Genomic DNA, 12,422 nt, shown 5'->3' on the forward strand with positions numbered 1-12,422 from the left:
CGTACGGCAATGTATACAGATCCTGTTGTTGTATGGGTATTCTTATCTCGTCACTATATCCGAACGTTGTGTTAGCGAATGGGTCTCAATCTTGACGATGCGATCGTCAAAGATTGGTTCGTCCGTGATGTTGAGAATGTCAGTCATCGTTCAAATGTTTCGCGAATCCCAAATATTGTAAAAATGCAACGTTTGATGCGTTCAATTTCTTTTTCTTAGTGCAGGATGATTGCGTAGCAAATCTCGATGTTGTTGTCGCGGGCGTCGTAAAGATTGTGTTGTCTCTCAGGTCTTTCGATTTGTTCAACACGAGCATCACACGCTAATTTTGCCGCCGTCGTACATGCATTCTAATGGTGATCTCTTCTTCTCAAAAATCAAGTAATCGTCCTTTCTGATCGACAACACGTAACGTTAAATCCGTAATGCTCCGTACGATGATCAGTAGGTAAATGATGTGCGCCGGTGTTTCCGATATCTTATATCCTCGTGGTACCTTTGGTGAAAATTCATATATCGTATGAACGAGTTTACCGTTGTTGTACGCACCCGCGGTCACATTACATTCGACGCGGATAATGTTCACGTTGATAATGTTAATCGGCACGTCCGACTCGTACTATTTTCGCGGCTGCAGTATACGGTTCGAGAATCCTAGCAGCAATCCAATGTTGTTAGGCTTGCTAAAATGTATTCTGTACGCGCATTTGATCTCGCTCCTCATCATATTGTAATTAGCGCGGAGCACTATCGGCCATTCTCCATCCTCAAAGTCATCGTCGTCAGTGTGTTTTTTATCACCATCACGAACTGTGTGTTGCGAACGTTTCCGTGAAATTGTTTTTTTCAAAAATTCATGTATCGCTTGCAGCTCGTACGATCCTTCGGGAATCATAATTTCCGCATCGTCTTTGCCAAAGTAAAATTTATTATTCGCGGAATTCACGTTCGATATCGTGTGATAACTCTCAAAATCCGCTAGACCGAGCTCGTATTCACCATCGCTTAAATCTACGGTGGGAGAGTAATTTGCCGCGAGAACGCTGCTCTCCCCAGTCAGCGTGAATGTCATAGACATGTTGACCAAACTGTTTAACGAATACTAAGTTAAATAGCGCAATGTATGTCTTTAAATTCGCATGCATCTACCGCTCGGAGAAACTGCAAGCACAATAGAGCGTAGGACAAGGAGAATATGATGTGTAAGGAAAGGAGAGAGCAAAGGAGAAGGCTGCAGTAAAAGAAATATAAATGTAACTTATTAAGATATTTAAGAGTATTTTTGGTAAATATTTACATAAGGTCACCCCTTTCAGAAGTCAATGACCTTGACATATGTTGTCAAGATCATCACTCTCAGTAACGTTTAAAAGGTTTTAGCCGTCGTTCGTTGTTTACTAAAAAGTTACATACAAAAATTGTTAAAAATTGACGTTTTTTTCAATTATTTTATCAAATATTGAAAATTTAAAAAAATGTTTCAAATAAAAGTTGTAAGTTTCTTCAAAATAACGTTTTATATCCTATCCATTTTTATTATACGAGTGATAGTTTTCGAAAAAAATAACGATAAGACTATAAACCTCATACAATATTAATTATAATACCATATATAATATAGTCCCACTGTATCCGCGCATACACTTTTCTACCCACACAACAAATGGGTTGCGTTAGGTTATTTTTTTTGGAAGTGGAGCCTCCCGCAGGGGGGCAGAACCCACTATGCCCGCGCATAGACTTTCTATCGAAAAGTGTATGCGTGGATACAGTGGGTTCCGTCCCCCTACGGGGGGCTCCACTTCCAAAAAAAATAACCTAACGCAACCCATTTGTTGGTCCCATTGTATGGGACACCTTGTATATCATTTTTTATTCAAAATGTGTTTTCATACATATAATGTGTATGTGTTAAAATTTAAATCCGCGTGCATCGACCGTTCGGAGAAACTGCAGGCACAATTGTTCGCAGATGCTTTGATTATAAGTTTGATAGGATGTGTGATTATAATCTATTTTTGTCATATTTAAATATCGTACCAATTCATTCGGCAGGTGAGGATTGCCAAAACTGTCAAAATATATAGCGCGATTCCCCCTCTTTGCATACGCTACCTAGTGAGTACCCTTTAGCGTTATCCAAATTTATGATGCCGCTCTCGTTTCGATATATATCACCGATCGGTAATGAGTCACGCATAAAAACACCTCTAAAATACATGTGCATACGTTTTGCTAGTTGAAGCAGTTGTATGTTGGTGGTTGCACCCTCTGGCATTTTTAGTGTCTCTTTGACGTTTTTTTTTTCTTCTTTCTCATTGACACTTCTTGTCCGTATTTGTATGGCGCGAGATACAATCCGCGACCTTCCACGGCGCGATTGTGACGTAGCATCTCTTGAAACTGACGTTGTGTAGCTTTTCCGTCGTTTATCATCTTTGCTACACCAGCCGCTCCGTCAATCAGAGATCCGAGAGCACCCAGCACTGGTAGAATCGGTAATACGCCCCCGCGTTTCGCTATCGGAAGTATTCGTTTTTTTGTAATCTTTTTCTTCGTCGACGACTTTTTCATCCCCATACCCATTTTCGTCTTTGCTTTCATGACCGTCCAAACGGCCGTGGCGGCTGCTCTTTCACCAAAATTCGAATCTTTCGCGGTAATACGTTCTCGCGCTCTCACAGCTAGTATACGATCCGCTACGTGTCGTTCGCCGAGGTCGTTGCTTCGCGAGTAAGCTAAATCGTGTTCACAAGACGCGACGTCCAATGGATTGATGCCTCGATCATCTCTAGCCGTTCTTGTAAACGAGTTCCCGGTCCACAAAACTGATATCCAGGAATATGTAATTCGATAGGAAGTGTGTTTATCACGCGATTCAACAGACCACAGCCTCTTACGGTTCTCGCTGACATTTGTAACAATCTTTTATCATCGGCGCTGGACCGTCAATGTGCGTTTGTTGCCACGGTCGATTGTAATGTTCGAAACAGCGACAATATATCTGAACTTCCGAATCCGCCTTTATGTATTCCGGAAGTTTGTCCCACAGACGCTCCACGTAACGACCAAACTGTTGCAATAAAATAATCTTCGATATATATCGCAACTGTTCTGAGGTAAGGTTGAAAATATCACAGCCATCCGACAGTGAAAGAAACATGTTTGATACTGAGCGGTTTCGATTTGATGCGCATCTATAAGTAGGCTCTCCTCTTCCTCTTCCTCCTTAGAAAGTATTGTTAAGTCTGATTAGATAAGTCATGCGATTCATGCTGCAACCAACGGTAATTAAAGTAACAAATTTTAACAATAGGCTAATGCCTAAAAAAGAAATACACAAACATGGAAAAATGTTACCGAATACAATACGCGGTCTCATATGCGGCCTTTCGAATTGTGATAAAACTAACTTGTTGATAAGCTTAATAGAAGGTCCAAACGGTATACACTTTGAAAATTTATACATATATTCAAAATCGCTTCAACAACCAAAATATCAATATTTGAAAAATTTACTAGCATCGATAAATGAAATTGGTTACTTTACGTTCTTTAATAACAACGATGTCATTCCATCGAGAAAGGCGCTTCCGAATTCTGTTTTTATCTTTGATGACGTGGCATGTGACAAGCAAGATACGATAAAAGAGTACTTCTCAATAGGTCGAGATACGTTTGACAGAGATAGAAACAATCGACACTCAAGTCGATTGTTTCTATCTCTGTCAAACGTATGCCATGATACCCAAGCATCTTATACGCGACAATACTAATCTGTTGATTTTATTTAAACAAGACGGTACAAACTTGTGACATGTGTACACGCACCGGCATAAATGGTGTCCGTCGGTAAATGTGTATGTACGTACGTGTATGAAAACCGAGAGCGTCATATACACATGCAGCGCGTACGTACGTGTCACTTGAAGCGCGGCGGAGTTCATGCAGCGGAGGAGAAAAAAGTGGGAGGCAATCCGATGTTGCATCCTTAGCTCAAGCCGCACGATCGAGAGAGAAAGCATGACAAGACGTGATGCCGATTAGTGGTGTCCTGTAGCACTGCCTCACTCTACGCTTGAATGCAGGAGGAATGAGCAAGAGAGCTGTAGGACACCGCGTTGTCTCTATATGCGTCTCGTTCGCTCTCGCGCTTATGTCATGCTTTCTTTCTTATTTCTTCAAGAAACGTGGCTGAACCCTGCGCATCGAATGCCGGCATTCGTAAAATTATAATTATATTATATTAATATTAGAAGTTCGGTTTCATATATAGCAAAAAAACATATGATTATTCTAATTAAATATTAATTTATTTATGATTGCGTATTTTTTTTTCTATTTATGTAAAAAAATTTGTTAAAAAATATATATATACATGTATCATTATGAGTAATTTTGAGATTCACTAGAACAGTAATTGTAAACTTACATCCGTTTGTAATTAAATTTATAATTACATATAAATAAACGTGTAGAAATGATAATTCGTGATTTAAAATATTTTTCGTAATTGTATTATTACAAAACTTAAATTTTAAATTCCAGATAAAAAATTTCTTATGTATAGTTATGCAGAATTGAATATTATTATACAGGATTCAACACAATTGTGTAAAAATATGTATAATTATTATAGATGACACCGTATAAAACGTTACGTATATTTATATATAAATGGATTGATAGCTACAATTAGAATAATGTATATGTAAGCTTATACATACTTATACACAATGCCTGCAACATTTTATGTATAATTATTAATAATTATATATAATTATATATAAAATGGACAATTTCGTATATAAATTTGTATAATTAGATACGACTATTTTTGTCTGATTATATGTAAAAAATTATTTACCGGGTTTATAACACAATATCGATATCTGATCAAATTGATGGTTTGTCACAAATGAACCAACGAGCATTTAACTGTAAATTTACAATACTTATATAAAAATGTAACTAATTTAGGGAAGATAACGTTATGCTGCGTAATATTACAAAAATGTAGATATCTTCATAAAATTTTTTTAAATATTAATGATTAAATTATACATATATTAATATTAAATATTAATTTAAAGTAAATTAAAAACTCTATTTATTTTCTCTCTTTTTTTATTTATTTTCATATATATATAAATACATATATATATATATATTTTTATATATAATTATATATAAAATATAAAATAAAAAAAAAATATATATATATATAGAGAGAGAGAGAGAATTTATATATAAAAAATATATATATATATAATTATATAGAATTATATATACTGTTACGTCCGTGTCAGCTGTGAGGAAATCGATATATCGATTGGTCAAAAGTTTGAAAAGAAAACGAGCGTCGCAAGAAGACGAGTCTGCTTTCGGACGTAACACTATATATATATATATACACAGAGCATATACACATATATATATATATATATATATATGTATATGCTCTGTATATATATATATATATATAGAGTATACGCGTCTATAGGCGTCTCACTCGTTCGTATACTCTGTGTATATATATATATATACAGAGTATACGAACGAGTGAGACGCCTATAGACGCTTCTCCTCGCGGTGTGAAAGTTTTATTGGCCCTGAAAAGGGCTGATCGTGGGACAAGCGCGGAAGCTGCATTTCATTTAGTAGTCTGTCCAGTATCCGTCCCGGTCAATAACTTGATTGAGTCGATTTGGTATCGAATCAATCAAGTTTGCGAGAAAGTCTGGTCGATGCCGAAGCCCTTCCCAGACTTCTCTCGCATGGTTAACTAACGCTGCTACCGTCCTCTCCCGTCTTGGTTCCCATCGTTGAACCATTTGTGCCCAGACATTTTCGATCAAATTTAGATCTGGTGAACGTGCAGGCCAGTTGACCAATTGAATCTCCGGATGATCCCGAAACCATGCCCGTGTTTCATGTGAGGTATGGACTCCGGAGTTATCCTGCACTAACCGGATAACTGGTACATCCTCTGCGGGATAGATTGCGCGTACTGAAGGAAGAAGAACATCCTCCAGTATGCGAATATAGTCCGCAGAGTTCATCCGCGAGGGAATTTGCACCAATTCGCCGATTGCAGTTCCCGAAATCCAGCCCCACATTCCACACGAAATCCTTCCACTTTTGTGAAGAGGCACAACATGGTTCGGATGCAACCTTTGATCTCTTGGTCGCCATACATGAGGTGTGCGGTCGACAGATGATACAAAGACTTTTTCATCGGTCCAGATCACAGTCTCCCACTCCTCACGGCTCGTCACCAGGTTTTCCAAAGCGAACGCGATGCGCTGCTCCCGATGAACAGGAGTCAGCGGAATTTTGTGGGCTGGACGGTAACAATGTAACCCAGCTTCGTTCAGACGTCGCCGGGCGGTCCGATCCGATACTTGGACGTTGGCCGCGTTGAGAGCCTCTTGGACAGCGCCGAAGGGCTGCTCAACTGCTGCGGCAACGATAGCCTCGTCTTCTTCCGCCCTGGTTTTACGAAGCCTACGATTATGCCGACGATGATCATGCAAAGCATGATCACCACCATTGGCAAATCGTTGTATCCATCGTCGAACAGTTTTGTCAGAGCACGGAATCGCAGCAGCGATTTCCGCTACTGTTCTTCCGGCCTGCCACTGTCCGACGATGCGACCTCGTATCTCAGGACACAAGTTTTGAGGCATCGTAATACTTATCGCGATTAATAATGCGTTCTCCGCTATGGCACCACGATAAATAATTTAATAAAACAAAAATAGAAAGGAAATAAAAAGTTGAAAAACGCGGTCTCCTAGTAATGCATCAATAAAGAAAGAATAAATAAAAAGAAAAGAGAAACGGCATTGTTCGTATGAGTGAGACAAATATAAAGACCTATTTATATATATATATATATAATATTACAAAAATTTAGATATCATCATAAAATTTTTTTAAATATTAATGATTAAATTATACATATATTAATATTAAATATTAATTTAAAGTAAATTAAAAACTCTATTTTCTCTCTTTTTTTATTTATTTTCATAAATACATATATATATATATTTTTATATATAATTATGTATAAAATATAAAATATAAAAAATATATATATATATATATATATATACAGGGTGGACCATTTTAATCTATCCAGACGAATATCTCGAAAACTAAGCCCGGGAGAGAAAAATGTTTCAGACAAAAGTTGTATGGTTTCGAGGAGGCCATAAGATGGTATCTTTGGTTTGACCTTAAAAAGTGATTTGAAGGTCACGTGAAGGTCACTTCAAGTTTTTTAAATGGAACACCCTATATATTTTTACATATTCTTATAACTCATCTCAAGAGCTTTCCAAAACACTTATGACAAAGTATTTTTCATTAAGTATTTTTTGAGTTATAAGGCTTCAAAGTTGCAGTATTTTGACATAAAATACAAGATATCTCGTAAAATATTCATTTTTTTATTATCTTACTCTAATACTTTTATGCACAGAATAACGAGACGAATCAATTGGCATAATTAAAACACATAATTATGTTAAAGTAAAAATCTGAATTTGCAACTACAGTTACACATTTTTACTTTAACATAATTATGTGTTTTCTTTACACCAATTGATTCGTCTCGTTATTCTGTGCATAAAAGTATTAGAGTAAGATAATCAAAAAATGAATATTTTATGAGATATCTTGTATTTTATGTCAAAATACTGCAACTTTGAAGCCTTATAATTAAAAAAATACTTAATGAAAAATATTTTGTCATAAGTGTTTTGGAAAGCTCTCAAAATGAGCTATAAAAATATGTAAAAATATATAGAGTGTTCCATTTAAAAAACTTGAAGTGACCTTCAAATCACTTTTCAAGGTCAAACCAATGGTACCATCTTATGGCCCCCTCGAAACCATACAACATTTATCTGAAACATTTTTCTCTCCCGGGCTTGGTTTTCGAGATATTCGACTGGATGGATTAAAATGGTCCACCCTGTATATAAATATATATATTTTTTTTATTTTATATTTTATATATAATTATATATAAAAATATATATATATGTATTTATATATATATATATATATATATATATATATATATGAAAATAAATAAGAAAAGAGAGAAAATAAATAGAGTTTTTAATTTACTTTAAATTAATATTTAATATTAATATATGTATAATTTAATCACTAATATTTAAAAAAATTTTATGAAGATATCTAAATTTTTGTAATATTACGCAGCATAACGTTATCTTCCCTAAATTAGTTACATTTTTATATAAGTATTGTAAATTTACAGTTAAATGCTTGTTGGTTCATTTGTGACAAACCATCAATTCAATCAGATATCGATATTGTGTTATAACCCGGTAAAAAATTTTTATATATAATCAGACAAAAATAGTCGTATCTAATTATACAAATTTATATACGAAATTTGTCCATTTTATATATGATTATATATAATTATTAATAATTATACATAAAATGTTGCAGGCATTGTGTATAAGTATGTATAAGCTTACATATACATAATTCTAATTGTAGCTATCAATCCATTTATATATAAATATACGTAACGTTTTATACGGTGTCATCTATAATAATTATACATATTTTTACACAATTGTGTTGAATCCTGTATAATAATATTCAATTCTGCATAACTATATATAAGAAATTTTTTATCTGGAATTTAAAATTTGAGTTTTGTAATAATACAATTACGAAAAATATTTTAAATCATGAATTATTATTTCTACACGTTTATTTATATGTAATTATAAATTTAATTACAAACGGATGCAAGTTTACAATTACTGTTCTGGTGAATCTCAAAATTACTCATAATGATACATGTATATATATATTTTTTAGCAAATTTTTTTACATAAATAGAAAAAAAATACGCAATCATAAATAAATTAATATTTAATTAGAATAATCATATGTTTTTTTGCTATATATGAAACCGAACTTCTAATATTAATATAATATAATTATAATTTTATGAATGCCGGCATTCGATGCGCAGGGTTCAGCCACGTTTCTTGAAGGAATAAGAAAGAAAGCATGACATAAGCGCGAGAGCGAACGAGACGCATATAGAGACAACGCGGTGTCCTATAGCTCTCTCGCTCATTCCTCCTGCATTCAAGCGTAGAGTGAGTGAGGCAGTGCTACAGGACACCACTAATCGGCATCACGTCTTGTCATGCTTTCTTTCTCGATCGTGCGGCTTGCGCTAAGGATGCAACATCGGATTGCCTCCCACTTTTTTCTCCTCCGCTGCATGAACTCCGCGCTTCAAGTGACACGTACGTACGCGCTGCATGTGACGCTCTCGGTTTTCATACACGTACGTACATACACATTTACCGACGGACACCATTTATGCCGGTGCGTGTACAACGATCATGTAAATACTGACATGTCTTACGATGATTTTAGCGCGTTATGTCAAAAATGTTGGCAGCACAAGTATGGATTTCTAGTAATTGACAAAGACAGTTCAATGAGTAATGGACGCTACAGAAGAGGTTTTAATGAATTTGCGGTTCCGTAAAATGGTCAGTTGCTATCGAAACATTGACAGAGCAACGTCTACATAAAAAAAAACATGAGTGATAACAGTGATCGTGAAAAGATTGCGCGAAAAATTGTACAGACGAGCGAGTCAATTCGCAAAAAATATCGCGCGTTAAAAACTGGGAAATTTGAGGAAGATGTAGCGTTGGAGAAACAGTTTAAACCGATTAGTGAGCCTCTAAAACAGCTTGTTCAAAATACCATCGATGTAGAATCCGACGTGTCGAAAATCGAGCCGTTTGATATACTCGGAAAAGATCATGTGGAAAAGAAAATTATTATAGTTAAAAAACGATCAAGAATCTCATTGAATGATTTGAGCTCAAAGCAAAAACGATTAAATGTCTCATTAAATGATTTGCCGATAACTTCTACACCGAATCAAAGACGAACGATACCGGACACATCTACTCAGATAAAAATTGCGCAACCGCGTCAATTATCGTACGAGCAACCACTCGCCGAAGAAATTTTTAAAACTACACCCGATTTGTTGGTTACAACGGTTCAACGTGAATTGCAAACGTCCGAAGGTGTAAACATATTTCGAGAGCATTTAGGTCCACTCGGACAAAAATATATACTAACTTTTATGAATCAAGATAAAGATAAAGCTATGGATTATGTGTATGGCATTAAGTTCTCTAACGATGGAATAATCCTCAGTGATAAACATTTTAACGTAGACAAAAATCATAATATAATTATCAATGAAGTAAAATATACGGGAACGCCGGGTCTCTATGAATTAATTTTCAAAAAAATCCCCGACGATGAAATATACACCGAAGATGATTTGCTTAAATATAAAAGTATATTACTAGCGACGAATGCGCATAAACGTGGGAACAAAGCACATAATTTTTAGGGACTAAAGGATATAAGTATAAAAATGTAATTGCACCGTTATTTTCTAGCAGAAAAGCTGGAAAAGGTATACTACCGCGCGCTATGACTCTAAACGACAATAAGATCGACTACGGGCATTGGAACGATCCAAACGAGTTGGTAGATCGTCTGCGATTACTGGATGCTTCGCGTCGAGCCGGTAACAATACTCACGACAATGAAATCATGTCGATTATCGAAGAACTTTGCGAAAATGGCCTTATTATAAATTGAATGATGTCTCGACAAAACTAATCAGTCGATCAGCGTCGCGTGACACTTTACGAAGCGTTGGAAAAAAAGAAAAATGCCTATCAACAAATTTGGCTTATTCGATTCAAGAAATGATACAACCGGCATAAACGGCTCTTGGGATAGATTGGTAAAAACTTATGTGCACGAAAACGCTGTGTGTCGCGTCATTACAGACTTCGACGCAAGGTCGCGTAAGATTCGCCGTATAGCGCAACCTGAGGCTGACACCGACGGCAGGACTGCCGTCAACAAATTGTACGTGCAGTCCTGCGTTAAAAGATTAATGAATCGACAGAAAGAATCAGACGAGAAGCTTACTTTGCTTGAGAAGGACGTGCGAGCATTATAGATTGCGCTAAACAAACTTCAACGCGCGGCTAACGCTAACTCAGAAACAGCTATCAACCTGAATGAGCATCAGTGAACGGGTTAGGAGCGGCTATTGAACGGTTATCGAACAGCTACGAAGGATTATCGAAGGGCTGCGAACAATTATCGAACAGTTACAAAGAATTACCGAACTGCTATCTAACTACAATGAGTAGCAGTGAACGATCTAGCAGCAGCGGCAACAACAGTTTCGAACGAGGCTATCAGCATCTCAAGCAGGACTGCGAACGAGGCTACGAACACGTTCTTAACGGCTACACTCAAGGTTACAAACAACTCAAGAACTGCTACAATCGGTCAAAAGACGTCTGTGAACGAGGCTACGAACGGGTCAAAAAACGACTGCGAAAAAGGCTGCGAACGGGTCAAGAACGATTTTCGAATGGGTGAAGGACGGCGGTGAACAACGCAGAAACGGCTGCGAACGGATTAAGAACGGGTCAGAAAACGTGAAAAAAAAACATAGAAAAACGCGTCAAAAACGGAACTTAAAGAACGGTTATTAAAGGACGATAAACGAAAATGAGTGATAAAAAAGCAAACAACGAACGACCATCGAGAAAAACTGACAAAGCAAAGAATCAACATAGTTTGGAGAGATGGCAGTTGGTAAACGAACTGCACGCGCCAGCGAGAAAAAATTTTCCCCGAAGACACGTCATAGTGCGGGGATACGATGATTGTGGCAAGCTGATATCGTCGAGATGCGTCCGTATGCTCGAGTCAACAAGGGATACAATTACATACTCACTGTTATCGATGTGTTGAGCAAGTATGCGTGGGTCGTACCGCTCAAGAGTAAAGGTGGAAGCGAGACGGCTGATGCGATTGTAGAGATAATTCGAGACGATGCGAGATGCCCGAAAAATTTTCAAACCGATCAAGGAAAAGAATTTTACAATGCAAATGTACAAAACCTCATGAAGAAACACAATATTAATCATTATTCGACATATTCCGTCATGAAAGCCTCGATCGTAGAACGCTTCAATCATACTTTGAAGAATAAAATGTGGAAAATGTTTACGCTCAATGGAAACTACAAGTGGATCAACGAACTATCGAGACTCGTTGAAGAGTACAACACGCAAAAATCACATCGCATTATCGGTATGAGACCTGTCGATGTTACTCCAGCCGTCGCAGATAAACTTTTAAATACAGTGTACAGCAAGGTAAAGATTGCGGCGCCGACGAAATTTAAAATAGGCAATTCGGTGCGCGTGAGTAAATTCAAAACTTTATTCGAAAAAGGCTGCACACCAAATTGGACCACCGAAGTGTTTGAAATTGTTAAGATACAG

The sequence above is a fragment of the Anoplolepis gracilipes genome, unplaced genomic scaffold, assembly GCF_047496725.1.
Source record: "Anoplolepis gracilipes unplaced genomic scaffold, ASM4749672v1 Contig18, whole genome shotgun sequence".
NCBI classification, from domain to species: Eukaryota; Metazoa; Arthropoda; class Insecta; order Hymenoptera; family Formicidae; genus Anoplolepis; species Anoplolepis gracilipes.